This window comes from Nycticebus coucang, chromosome 12 (assembly GCF_027406575.1).
Source record: "Nycticebus coucang isolate mNycCou1 chromosome 12, mNycCou1.pri, whole genome shotgun sequence".
Classification (NCBI taxonomy): Eukaryota; Metazoa; Chordata; class Mammalia; order Primates; family Lorisidae; genus Nycticebus; species Nycticebus coucang.
The window spans coordinates 33,763,191-33,776,905 of record NC_069791.1 but is presented as its reverse complement, the minus strand read 5'-3'; the positions used below and the strand labels follow the sequence as shown (position 1 = coordinate 33,776,905).

General features: G+C 41.3%; 1 protein-coding gene across 2 annotated transcripts in view; it reads right to left on the bottom strand.

Annotated features, from left to right (window-relative positions):
* ITPR2 (inositol 1,4,5-trisphosphate receptor type 2) overlaps positions 1 to 13,715 on the bottom strand; it is a 537,798-nt gene that overhangs the window by 55,269 nt on the left and 468,814 nt on the right. The window lies entirely within an intron of this gene.

The window sequence follows — 13,715 nt, the reverse complement described above, 5'->3', positions numbered from 1 at the left end:
AACCCAGGAATGGATTAACAAGCTGTGGTATATGTATACCATGGAATACTATTCAGCCATTAAAAAAAATGGAGACTTTACATCCTTCGTATGAACCTGGATGGAAGTGGAAGACATTATTCTTAGTAAAGCATCACAAGAATGGAGAAGCATGAATCCTATGTACTCAATTTTGATATGAGGACAATTAATGACAATTAAGGTTATGAGGGGGGAGGAAAAGCAGAAAGAGGGATGGAGGGAGGGGGGTGGGGCCTTGGTGTGTGTCACCCTTTATGGGGGCAAGACATGATTGCAAGAGGGACTTTACCTAACAATTGCAATCAGTGTAACCTGGCTTATTGTACCCTCAATGAATCCCCAACAATAAAAAAAAAAAAAAAAAAAAGGAAAAAAAAAAATAAAAGGTTTTAAAGAAGTATAAAGCTTTAAACATCCAGTCTCAGACAGAACCTGATTATGACAATCAGAGAAGAGGCAAGTGGTAATAAAAGGTACTTAATTTTTATTGCACACTTATTTATGCTGACAACTATAAAAATGTCTAAATATGCTATTATAATTACAACAATACAATCTAACCTTTTAGCATGTGAGGGAATAGATTCAGAATGATTCAATGTGCCTAAGTTAACATCTCTAGTTATTGGAAGCATCAGTCAGTATTAAAATAAAAATTTTCTGATTCTGAAGCCCAGACCCATTTGCCATCTGGGCAAAGGAAATATCATGGCAAAGCTGGAGATGAAAGTAGATAATGTGTTTGGGGGATTATCAGCCCCTCTGGTGTGGCTGAGGGGAATATTTGGAAATGACCATGAAATGATCTGTTTAGCACAACTCAAAGCCAGGGTGCTTTCGCTTTACCCTGAGGGTTTCTGAGCGTAGACCAGAATGTTCAGAGCTCTACTTAGAGTTGTTTCTGGAGCAGGATTGAGAAGAGACTGAGCCTGGAAGACCAGGAGACTAGGGCAGTGGAGTGAAACATGACAGAAGGGCTGGGGGAGGTGGGAGGGGTGACGGGGGGTGGGTGGGGGGAGGATTCTCTTTGTCTTCCTGAGTTCCTTCTGTCTAAGCTTCATCATCCATTCATTCCATGGCTCGACCCATCATCACACTGATTTCTCAATCTTTATCTACAGGAGTGACCTTTCTTCTCAACTTCAGTTTCTATTTCCAGCTGCCTACTGGATACATCCGCCTGGATAGCTTGTGGGCATGTCAAACTCAACTCATCAGAACTTTTTTATTTTTTTTTTAATTTAAGTTTAATATATGGGGTACAGGGGTGGTGCCGGTGGCTCAAGGAGTAGGGTGCCAGTCCCATATGCCGGAGGTGGTGGGTTCAAACCCAGCCCTAGCCAAAAACCACACACACACACACAAAAATATATATATATATGGTACAAACAATTAGATTACATTGTTTGTGTTTGTTAGGTAAAAGTCCAAGTTGTAGTTGGGCCCTTCACCCAGGGGGTGTGCCATGTACCCCCACCTTGTACCTGTCAGGTGACAGCTTACCACATCCCTCCCTGCTCTCTCCTCCCTCCTACCCCACTACCTGAATTTAACTGTGCTTTTCTTTTTACTTATGTGGGTATGTAGTAGTTCATCTACAAGTTTCATACTACTATTGAGTCCATTGGATGCTTGTTTTTCCATTCTTGAGATACTCAGGAGGATGTTTACCAAAAATTGGTTTCTTTAGCTCTTTTTCTTTGCTTCTGTTAATGAAGTCCCAGTTGACAAGGGAACTTGAAGTCATCCTTAGATTCATGCACTGATAAGTCACTTCTTTGAAAATTCTGTCTCCATCCACTCTGCCTTCTGCTGTCCAAGTATTCCTTCTTCAAGACTCAGCTCAACCACTTTTACCACTGACTCCTTTAGACACACAAGTGAGTTAATCCCCTATGCCTACAACACTTCACTATGAACATGTTTCTTTCTGCCTTACCTCTCCTACATCACTGTCTGTTTTTGTGTTACTAGTGCTTAGAATAAAGCAATTGAACCAAAGTTCACAGAATAATTGAGCAAATAAGACAGAGAGAAGAGGCTTTCTGAAATGAAAACTTAAGAGGGCTTGATGTTCACTTAGTGGTACAGATTTAGAGAAAAGAAGAAATGGAGAATGTCCCTGAATTTTCTGACTTGAAGTACCGGGTCTATGGAAGTATCACTGCAGCATGGTGGAATCTTGTCCTTATAACAGGAAATCTAACCTATCGTCAAATCCTTTCTCCATTTGCTGTTTTGCCACACCTGGTTTGTCAACATCTACTCAATGGATTTCCAGCCTTTAGTAATTCAAAATTAATAATACGTGTAGGACAGCTAGTGTGTTTCTGTGCTTGCTGCTTCAGCGCTGATCTGCTAATCACCACCCTATCATGACAGCCTTCTGGATCACTAGCAATTGTTTTCTGAGTTGTGTTCAACTCTCAAACATCTGGTCATCACGTTCGTTCAAGGATGGGAGTGTCCTGACTGCTCCTCCTGCCTGTCATAGAATCCACCTGCTCTTGTCTTACTGTGGGTGTCCCTTGCTACACACCTGGAGCCAATCTGCTCCCACTGGGAAGTCCTCGCCTTTGTTATTTGCTCTTATATCCTTCTTTGGGTCACAACTTAATACCCAAATCTTCCAAAAGCCATTTCCAGATTAATTGTTGTTTAATAGCCTACTAGTACAACTCCCAAACATCCCAATTGTTTTTAACTATTCTTATGATTAAGTTCTCATAACATATGTGATATGTATTATATCTTCCATGTGGTAAGAGATGCCAGGCATGAATAGCTAGACATCCATTATCACAATGTTGTCACATGTTTCTGCTCAAGGTACTCTAAGGTAAGAGAGCAGAGGAGGGGGTGGAGACAAGATGGCTGACTGAAGCCAGCTTTCCACAGAGGCTCCGGTCCAGAAGGAGAGTTAAAGGACAGAAATTTAGCAAGTAACCTGGTGGATTAGAGCTGCACCAAGAGAGAAGGTTGAAGAACACACATCAACCCTGCTGAGGCCAGCTGTGACCCCAAGGATACAAACAAAAGGTACAAAAATCCATCACCAAGCAGATGGGAGACCCCTCCCCCATGAGAATGGCTCGGAGTACCCCACAAACAAATGAGCAGAGTTCAAAAGTCCTCCCACTATACTCCATGGGAAAGACCCTCTAAAAACTGGACCTACCTCCCCTGGTGCCATGGCACTCTCCTGCCAGGCATAAAACTGTGTAAAACTGTATATATTCTTTACCTACAATTCTGAGCTCCCAGCACTCCCCTCCACTCTCACCCTGAGGTCTGGAGGCCTGTCCCCCAGGAGTCCAGATTCTTGGGTGATTTCTCGAGGGGTGTGGACAGGGCCTGGAAGCTGCTGGTCAGTGCTGATTCTGTGGCACGGGAGTGAGGAGAGGACGGTCAGCTGAGAGGGAACCACGCCAGAATGGTGGTGCCCCAAGGTGCAGAGTAACAGCCGTTTTGGGGAATAGGGCTCATCCCCGGATATTCTGAAGTCACACCCCCTGTCTCTCTGAGCAACCAGAGGAGGCCGGGCAACTTCTCAGGAGGCAACCACTGTGGAACAGATCTGGGACAGAAACGCAGGCCCCGTGAGTAAAGGGGTACCGGCTGAGGGTAGAGTGCGGGGACTAGAAAATGCATGCGCAGAGCCGGGAGATTGCCAGGGTGGGGCTGACCCAGAGGACCACTTTACTGAGCCTAAGACGCACCCAGCCCCCAGGGGACCATCAGCTTAAACAAAGGAGGGCAGGCAGAGGCTGGAACTGTACTGTGCTGTGAATACAAACTACAGCTGAGACCCTATAGCAGCACAGACAGGGCTTGAGGCACAGGTTATGGGAACTCAAAACAGCTTCTCTTCTGCAGGGGAATTTAGCAGGGACAGAAACAAATTCCTGCAAAGTTGTTCTGTTCTGTCAGTAACATCAGTCAGGGACGGGGCTGGAACTGAGTGAACAGCCTCAGCCTGCCGAGGTTGTTAGGCCTCACCTCCCCCTGCTACATAGAGGCAGAGAGCAGCAGCCTGGCTGAGGAGACATAGATTTCCTTATGATTCAGACAAGTGCAAACCCCTGGAGCATCTGCTCATTGGAGGCAACTGAGTCACAGCCCTGCAGGGTTATCAGTGACTGGGTGAGACAGAGGTGCAAGGTGGGGAAGAAGGCATCAGACTAATGCCAGACTTTCCAGACTAATCTATTTGCTGGGTGGATCCTCCTGACTTCACGGAGCACTGGAGCAAGTCAGATTTGAGTTGTCAGCAGACCCCTGTGATCTAGTTGCCAGAGACCTTTCAAACATTCCCACCTCAGACAGGTGCTGACTGAGACAATTGATTTGGACCTTTTAAACTGAGCCAATTGCCCAAGGACTATACAAGTGGTGCCCTGGTTGTGTGGTTGTAGGAAGGTTTAATTTTCCTTTTCCAATTGTTACCTGTGGGGGGTGGAGTGACGTAATTGCTGGTATTTCTCCACAGCTGAGACTTCAAGCCAGAGTAACTGTTTCACTAGGGTCAGACAGAGACTAGCTGAAAACAAGACAGAGCCACTTAGCCCCACCACAACAAACAGGTCCCCAGTTTCTCAGGCCGTAGCACTGTACGGGTCCTCAACAAACCCCTGGACTTTTCCAGGGGAAAAGTAAAATGGTGTAAAATAATCATGGGGCGGAATCAGCAGAAAAACTCTGGTAACATGAATAACCAGACTAGATCAACCCCTCCACGGAAAGAAATGGAAGATGTAACTAAAGATCCCATTCATAAACAGCTGGCCAAGATGTCAGAAATAGAATTCAGAATTTGGATTGCAAACAAGATTAATAGAATGGAGGAAAATTTGGAATTAGAAATTCGAGGAGCAATTCAAAACTCAGAATTAGAAATTCAGGAGAAATTGAAAAGTTGTCTCAAGAATTCAACAAATTTAAAGACAAAACCACCAAAGATTTTGACACACTGAAGCAAGAATTTGCAGAACTCAAAGATCAGAAAAATACAGTAGAATCACTCAGTAACAGAGTGGAGCAAGCAGAAGAAAGGATTTCTGACATTGAAGACAAAGCTTTTGAACGCTCCCAAACTCTCAAAGAGGAAGAGAAATGGAGAGCAAAAATGGATCATTCTCTCAGAGAGCTCTGGGATAATTCGAAGAAGGCTAAAATCTGCCTCATTGGAATCCCTGAAAGTGATGAAGTGGCTTCGCAAGGCACAGAGGCCATTCTCCATGAAATTATGAAAGAGAATTTTCCAGACATGCCAAGAGATTCTGAAATTCAGATAGCAGACAGTTTCAGAACCCCAGCACGACTCAACCTGAATAAGACGTCCCCCAGGCATATCATAATTAACTTTACTAAAGTTAATATGAAGGAGAAAATTCTCAAAGCAGCCAAACGTAAGAAATCCATTATGCCAAGAGATTCTGAAATTCAGATAGCAGACAGTTTCAGAACTCCAGCACGACTCAACCTGAATAAGACGTCCCCCAGGCATATCATAATTAACTTTACTAAAGTTAATATGAAGGAGAAAATTCTCAAAGCAGCCAAACGTAAGAAATCCATTACCTACAAAGGGAAGAATAGTAGAATGACTGCAGATCTCTCTGCTGAAACTTTTCAAGCCAGAAGAGGGTGGTCATCGACTTTTAATCTTCTAAAACAAAATAACTTTCAACCCCGGCTCCTGTATCCAGCTAAACCGAGTTTCATTTATGATGGAGAAATTAAATACTTTAATGACATTCATATGTTGAAGAAATTAGCCATAACCAAACCAGCTCTTCAGGATATTCTCAGACCTATCCTCCATAGTGACCAGCCCAATCCTCTACCACAAAAGTAAACTCACTCAGAAACTTTTGATCAAACTCCAATTTCCACAGTGGCGAAAGGATTAAAAATGTCCACTGGATTTTCAAAAAACTTGATACCCAAAATTTTACTAGACTTATCAATATTCTCCATTAATGTGAACGGCTTAAACTGTCCTCTAAAGAGGCACAGGTTGGCTGACTTGATACAAAAACTCAGGCCAGATATTTGCTGCATACAAGAATCACATCTTACCTTAAAAGATAAATATAGACTCAGGGTGAAAGGATGGTCGTCCATATTTCAGGCAAATGGTAATCAGAAAAAAGCAGGTGTTGCAATTCTATTTGCAGATACAATAGGGTTTAAACCAACAAAAGTAAGGAAGGATAAGAATTGTCACTTCATATTTAAGGGTAATACTCAATATGATGAGATTTCAATTATTAATATTTAGGCACCCAACCAGAATGCACCTCAATTTATAAGAGAAACTCTAACACACATGAGCAACTTGATTTCATCAAGCTCCATAATAGTCGGAGATTTCAACACTCCTTTGGCAGTGTTGGATAGATCCTCCGATAAGAAGCTGAGCAAAGAAATTTTATATTTAAACCTAACCATCCAACATTTGGATTTAGCAGACATCTACAGAACATTTCATCCCAACAAAACTGAATACACATACTTCTCATCAGCCCATGGAACATACTCAAAAATCAATCACATCTTAGGTCACAAGTCTAACCTCAGTAAATTTAAAGGAATAGAAATGATTCCTTGCATCTTCTAGGACCACCATGGAATAAAAGTTGAACTCAGTAACAACAGGAATCTGCATACTCATACAAAAACACGGAAGTTAAATAACCTTATGCTGAATGATAGCTGGGTCATAGATGAGATTAAGAAGGAAATTGTCAAATTTTTGGAACAGAACGACAATGAAGACACGAATTATCAGAACCTCTGGAATACCGCAAAGGCAATCCTAAGAGGGAAATTTATAGCACTGCAAGCCTTCCTCAAGAGAATGGAAAGAGAGGAAGTCAACAATTGAATCTCAAGCAACTGGAAAAGGAAGATCATTCCAACCCCAAGCCTAGTAGAAGAAAGAAATAACCAAAATTAGAGCAGAATTAAATGAAATTGAAAACAAAAGAATTATACAACAGATTAATAAATCAAAAAGTTGGTTTTCTGAAAAAGTCAAGGAAATAGATAAACTTTTGGCTAACCTAACCAGGAAAAAAAGAGTAAAATCTCTAATTTCATCAATTAGAAATGACAAAGACGAAATAACAACAGACTTCCCAGAAATTAAAAAAATACTTAATGTATATTATAAGAAACTTTATTCTCAGAAATATGAAAATCTGAAGGAAATTGACCAATACTTGGAAGCACGTCACCTTCCAAGACTTAGCCAGAATCAAGTGGAAATGTTGAACAGGCCCATATCAAGTTCTGAAATAGCATCAAACATACCAAATCTCCCTAAAAAGAAAAGCCCGTGACCAGATGGCTTCACGTCAGAATTCTACCAAACCTTTAAAGAGGAACTAGTACTTATATTACTCAACCTGTTCCAAAATATAGAAAAAGAAGGAAGACTACCCAACATGTTCTATGAAGCAACCATCACTCTGATCCCCAAACCAGGAAAAGATACAACAAGAAAAGAAAATTATAGACCAATATCACTAATGAATATACATGCAAAAATATTCAACAAGATCCTTACAAACAGAATCCAGCAACACATCAAACAAATTATACATCATGACCAAGTCGGTTTTATCCCAGGGTCTCAAGGCTGGTTCAATATACTTAAATCTATAAATGTAATTCAGCACAGAAACAAATTAAAAAACAAAGACCATATGATTCTCTCAACTGATGCAGAAAAAGCTTTTGATAATACCCAGCATCCCTTCGTGATCAGAACGCTTAAGAAAATTGGTATAGAAGGGACATTCCTTAAACTAATAGAGGCCATCTACAGCAAACCCACAGCCAATATTGTATTGAATGGAGTTAAATTGAAATCATTTCCACTCAGATCAGGAACCAGACAAGGCTGCCCATTGTCTCCACTGCTCTTTAACATTGTAATGGAAGTTTTAGCCACCGCAGTTAGGGAAGAAAAGGCAATCAAGGGTATCCACATAGGGTCAGAAGAGATCAAACTTTCACTCTTTGCAGATGATATGATTGTATATCTGGAAAACACCAGGGATTCTACTACAAAACTTAGAAGTGATCAAGGAATACAGCAGCATCTCAGGTTACAAAATCAACATTCATAAATCAGTAGCCTTTATATATAACAACAATAGTCAAGCTGAACAAACAGTTAAGGACTCTATTCCATTCACAGTAGTGCCAAGGAGGATGAAATATTTGGGAGTTTATCTAACAAGGGACGTGAAAGATCTCTATAAAGAGAACTGTGAAACTCTAAGAAAAGAAATAGCTGAAAATGTTAACAAATGGAAGAAACAAGATACCATGCTCATGGCTGGGAAGAATCAACATTGTTAAAATGTCCATATTACCCAAAGCAATATACAATTTTAATGCAATCCCTATTAAAGCTCCATTGTCATACTTTAAAGATCTTGAAAAAACAATACTTCGTTTTATATGGAATCAGAGAAAACCTCGAATAGCCAAGACATTACTCAGAAATAAAAACAAAGCAGGAGGAATCACACTATCAGACCTCAGATTATACTATAAATCAATAGTGATCAAAACAGCATGGTACTGGCACAAAAACAGAGAGGTAGATGTATGGAACAGAATACAGAACCAAGAGATGAACCCAGCTACTTACCATTATTTGATCTTTGACAAGCCAATTAAAAACATTCAGTAGGGAAAAGATTCCCTATTTAACAAATGGTGCTGGGTGAACTCGCTGGCAACCTGTAGAAGACTGAAACTGGACCCACACCATTCACCATTAACTAAGATAGACTCTCACTAGATCAAAGATTTAAACTTAAGACATGAAACTATAAAGATACTAGAGGAGAGTGCAGGGAAAATCCTTGAAGAAATCGGTCTGGGTGAGTATTTTATGAGGAGCAGCCCCCAGGGAATTGAAGCAGCTTCAAAAATACACTACTGGGACCTGATCAAACTAAAAAGCTTCTGCACAGTCAAGAACACAGTAAGTAAAGCAAGCAGACAGCCCTCAGAATGGGAGAAGATATTTGCAGGTATGTCTCCAACAAGGGTTTAATAACCAGAATTCACAGAGAACTCAAACGTATAAGCCAGAAAAGAACAAGTGATCCCCGTCACAGGCTGGGCAAGGGACTTGAAGAGAAACTTTTCTGAAGAAGACAGGTGCATGGCCTACAGACATATGAAAAAATGCTCATCATGTTTAATCATCAGAGAAATGCAAATCAAAACTACTTTGAGATATCATCTAACTCCAGTATGATTAGCCCATATCACAAAATCCCAAGACCAGAGATGTTGGCGTGGATGTGGAGAAAAGGGAACACTTCTACACTGCTGGTGGGAATGCAAATTAATATATTCCTTTCGGAAAGATGTTTGGGGAACACTTAAAGACCTAAAAATAGATCTGCCATTCAATCCTACAATTCCTCTACCAGATATATACCCAGAAGACCAAAAATCACATTATAACAAGGATATTTGTACCAGAATGTTTATTGCAGCCCAATTCATAATTGCTAAGTTATGGAAAAAGCCCAAGTGCCCATTGATCCATGAATGGATTAATAAATTGTGGTATATGTACATCATGGAATATTATGCACCTTTAAAGAAAGATGGAGATTTTACCTCTTTCACATTTACATGGATGGAGCTGGAACATATTCTTCTTAGTAAAGTATCTCAAGAATGGAAGAAAAAGTATCCAATGTACTCAGCCCTACTATGAAACTAATTTGTGGCTTTCATATGAAAGCTATAACCCAGTTATAACCTAAGAATATGGGGAAGGGGGAGAGGAAGTGGAGGGAGGGGGGAGGATTGGTGGGATTATACCTGCGGTGTATCTTACAAGAGTACATGTGAAACTTAGTAAATGTAGAATATAAATGTCTTAACACAATAACTAAGAAAATGCCAGGAAGGCTATGTTAACCAGTGTGATGAAAATGTGTCAAACGTTCTATAAAACCAGTGTATGGTGCCCCATGATTGCATTAATGTACACAGTTATGATTTAATAATAAAAAAAAAAGAGCAGAGAATGTACATCTTTATGCTACTGAGGTCACGTTAGCTAAAAGTGCCTGGGATAAACTTTTAATTTTTAAAAAAGTTTCTATTTTATTTTAAATGTTCATACTAAACTTGCTCTACTTTACAATATTCTACTTGTTGTAATATAAAAATGCTGTTGATTAAATTACCCAAATGAGTCCTTAGATTTTCGAGTAAAAGTGAAGCTTCCAGAACATAGATCATGTTGATGTAACATCCTTGCCTCTCCTGATTTTCACCCTATGTCCCTGTGGGCATGTGTATTCTACAGAGACAAGATCCTGCACTTGACAAAATTCAGAACCCTTCTGAAGTGTACCCAACCTTCCTGTCAGCAGAACATATCAACTTAGTACTTACTTGCTTTCTTTTCCTTTTGTGAGTTATAAGCTACATAAGTAGAGAGACTATGTTAATTTGGATCTGACTTACTGGATTGTCACTCATTAAGCAAACATTTGTAAATGATGCCTAATTCATACTAAGGGTACTAATAAAAATGGACAAGACATTTTCCTTAAACAGAGAAATTAACATGTATGAAAGTTGACTCAGCTTCATGCTAGAGATTTTTTGTTTGTTTTTGAGACAGTCTCACTCTGTCATCTTGGGTAGAATACCCTGGTGTCAGCTCACAGCAACTTCAAACTCTTGGACTCAAGCGATCCTCTTGCCTTAGCCTCTCACATAGCTGGGACTACAATGCCTCTTGCCTTAGCCTCTCACATAGCTGCCACAACGCCCAATTAGTTTTTCTAGTTTTAATAAAGATGGTGTTCACTTTTTTGCTCAGGCTGGTCTTGAACTGAGTTCAGGCAATGCGCTCACCTTGGTATCCCAGAATGTTAGGATTACAGATGTGAGCCATGACACCCAGCCCATGGTAGGGATTTTGCTACCCATGATCTTATTTATAGTAACCAGAGCGCTGAAACATGGCATCACGTTTCTCACTTTCCAGATAAGGGAGTAATAGCTCAGTATGATAAAAAAAACATTGGCTAAGATCACAGAACTAGTGTAGAACCATGTCTATTTGACTATAAAAAGTTTCATGCACTTTCCATAAAATGAGGGAGCACAGCATCCAGCAAAGGGGATAAGATAACAAAAAATATGTATAGGCTTGGTGCTTGCATCTCAGTGGTTAGGGCACTGACCACATGCACCGAGGCGGGCAGGTTTGAACACAGCTGGGCCAGCTAAACAACAATGACGACTGCAACAACAACAAAAAAATTGCCAGGTGTTGTGGTGGGTGCCTGCAGTCCCAACTACTAGGAGGCTGAGGCAAGAGAATCACTTGAGCTCAAGAGTTTGAGGTTGCTGTGAGCTGTGATGCTACGGCACTCTACCAAGGGTGACATAGTGAGACTCTGTCTCAAAAAAAAAAAAAAAATGTACAGCACCATATAGCTAAGTGTGATGTGAGGCATCTTGGAGCAGATGTATTTGCTTCTGGTTATTGAGATCAGAGAAAGTTTCTGCTTACTTAGAGCTGGGGCCTCAGACAGAGGGCAGGAGTTCAACAGCTTAAGAGCTAGGGCATTCCAAATGGAATTTTCTCCCACAGTTGAAAACACATAGAGAGTCTGGGAAGTTGCTGGTGAGAAATGTGGTTGGACTGGAACCTGAACTATTAATGGGAAAACAGTTGGGGAAATGGTAGGCCAGAAAAGCAGGGGCCAGATTGTGGGCACCTCACAGGTCAGGAAAATTAAAGTTTTGGATTTATAGACTGCATATAGTGTTATGAACTATGGGTTTGAGTACGGAAATGATTAATTCTAAGTGGAAAAATTAACCTGGCAGCACAGAGTAGGCCATCTGGGGCGTGTGAGCGAGGGTGAGCCTAACAAACCAAGGTGTGGCTGTGGGAATATATGGAAGGACGTGATGAGACTGTGTAGGCAGGTTCATTAGCACAAGGCAGCTAGTGCACCTGCAAGGGAAAAAGGAGATGCCCCAAATGATGGTGGGGCTCCAGCCCAGCTCACTGAAGGCACAGTGGGGTGTCGCGTTACCATGCAGATGCTGGGTATGGAGCTGGTTAGGGGAAGGGGATGGGATGAGATGGGACATTGGTTTTGAACATGGAGAGTGTGGTGCCAGGAACACACGCTTGTCTAACTGTTCAGTAAATAACTAAGAACAAAGGGGAAAAAGTCTGGGGAGAGGCACTGAGGATGCATATTTGGCAATAATCTGTATAATGGGATGTCGAGGAAGAGCATGGCGAAGAGACAAGGGGTCAATGACAAAATCAACACTTTCTCTCTAGGGATTTGGGGGGAAGAGAAGGACCCTGTGATGGAAGCCGAGAATAAGCAAGCAGAGGGAGAAGAAAGGTCAGCAGGAAATGAACCGTGAGATCTGAGAACATGCCAACGTTTTGATGAGGGTTATTGTGGTATTTTAAGGAATTGATAGGGTACAGGCTTCTTAGTAACTGTGAAAAACCAAGGAGAATCTGACAGGGAAGGGAAAGCTTGGAGGGGCAGGAATCGTGGTTGAATGACAGGCTTATTTTGTTGTTCGTGTTTTTTGTTATTAGAATATGGGAGACATGACTATGTCTTAGGATGAAGGTGCCATCCGTCTGGTCTGTACTTAGGAAGAGGGCCTTTTCCCAAGGTAGTGCACCAGTGTGATGGTTATTCTGATCAAGAAGGAAAGGGCGAGAGGAAGCTATATAGAAAGACCAGCAGACAGACAGACAGGTTTCCAAGGCCAGCACTGCTTTTCCTGAGATGTCTACAACATACCTCAATTTCAGTAATCTCAAAGTTAAATTCAGTGAAACTACCTAAAGTTTTTTTTTTGTTTTTTTTTTAATCTCTTCTCAAGCTCAATCATTTGTTGGTATTAGTATCCACCCAGGCATCCAAAGTATCTTTTATATCCGTTACTAACCATCAAGATTTAAAAACTCTCTCTCCTTAACATTTCTTGACTCTGCCTTCTACCATTAATACTGCCACCACTAACTTCCCTGGAGCAAGCTTTCAGCACCTTTCACTGGATCTGTGACTCTGTCACCTTCTACCTGGTGACTCTGCTTCTAGAACTGTCCCTGATAATGACCTCCAAAAGCTGCCAATGGTCTAAAACAAAAATTAGAACCTGTACTCTTCTGCTTAAATCTCTTTAATGGTTTGCCATCCCCTATAGTCTATAGGACAAAGTCTAAGCTGCTTAACATAAAAGGCCATGCAAGACTGGGTCAACCGCCTCTGTTGGTGTGCCCTGCTCTGAACTGGGTGCTCAGCAGCACCGAGCCGCTTAGGGTTAGTAAAGACACTCCCTATACTGTTGTTCTTCACCCCACAGTGACTTCACTTATCCGATCCTACCCACTCTGACCTGGTGAACTCCCTTTCATCTTTTACCATCTTTTACCATCTCTTCTGAGAAGCTTTCCTGCCCCCTCTCCCTTGCTCCTATGCCAACCTGCAGAGGTACCCTCCTTCGGGCACTTGCAGCTCCCTGTGACTTTCTCTATCATTCACCTTGATGCCTGACATAACAATACACAATACTCATTGGATCTGTATCTCACAAGAGATTGGGAGCACCCCAGAACAAGGTGTGTCTCATTTATATTGTTT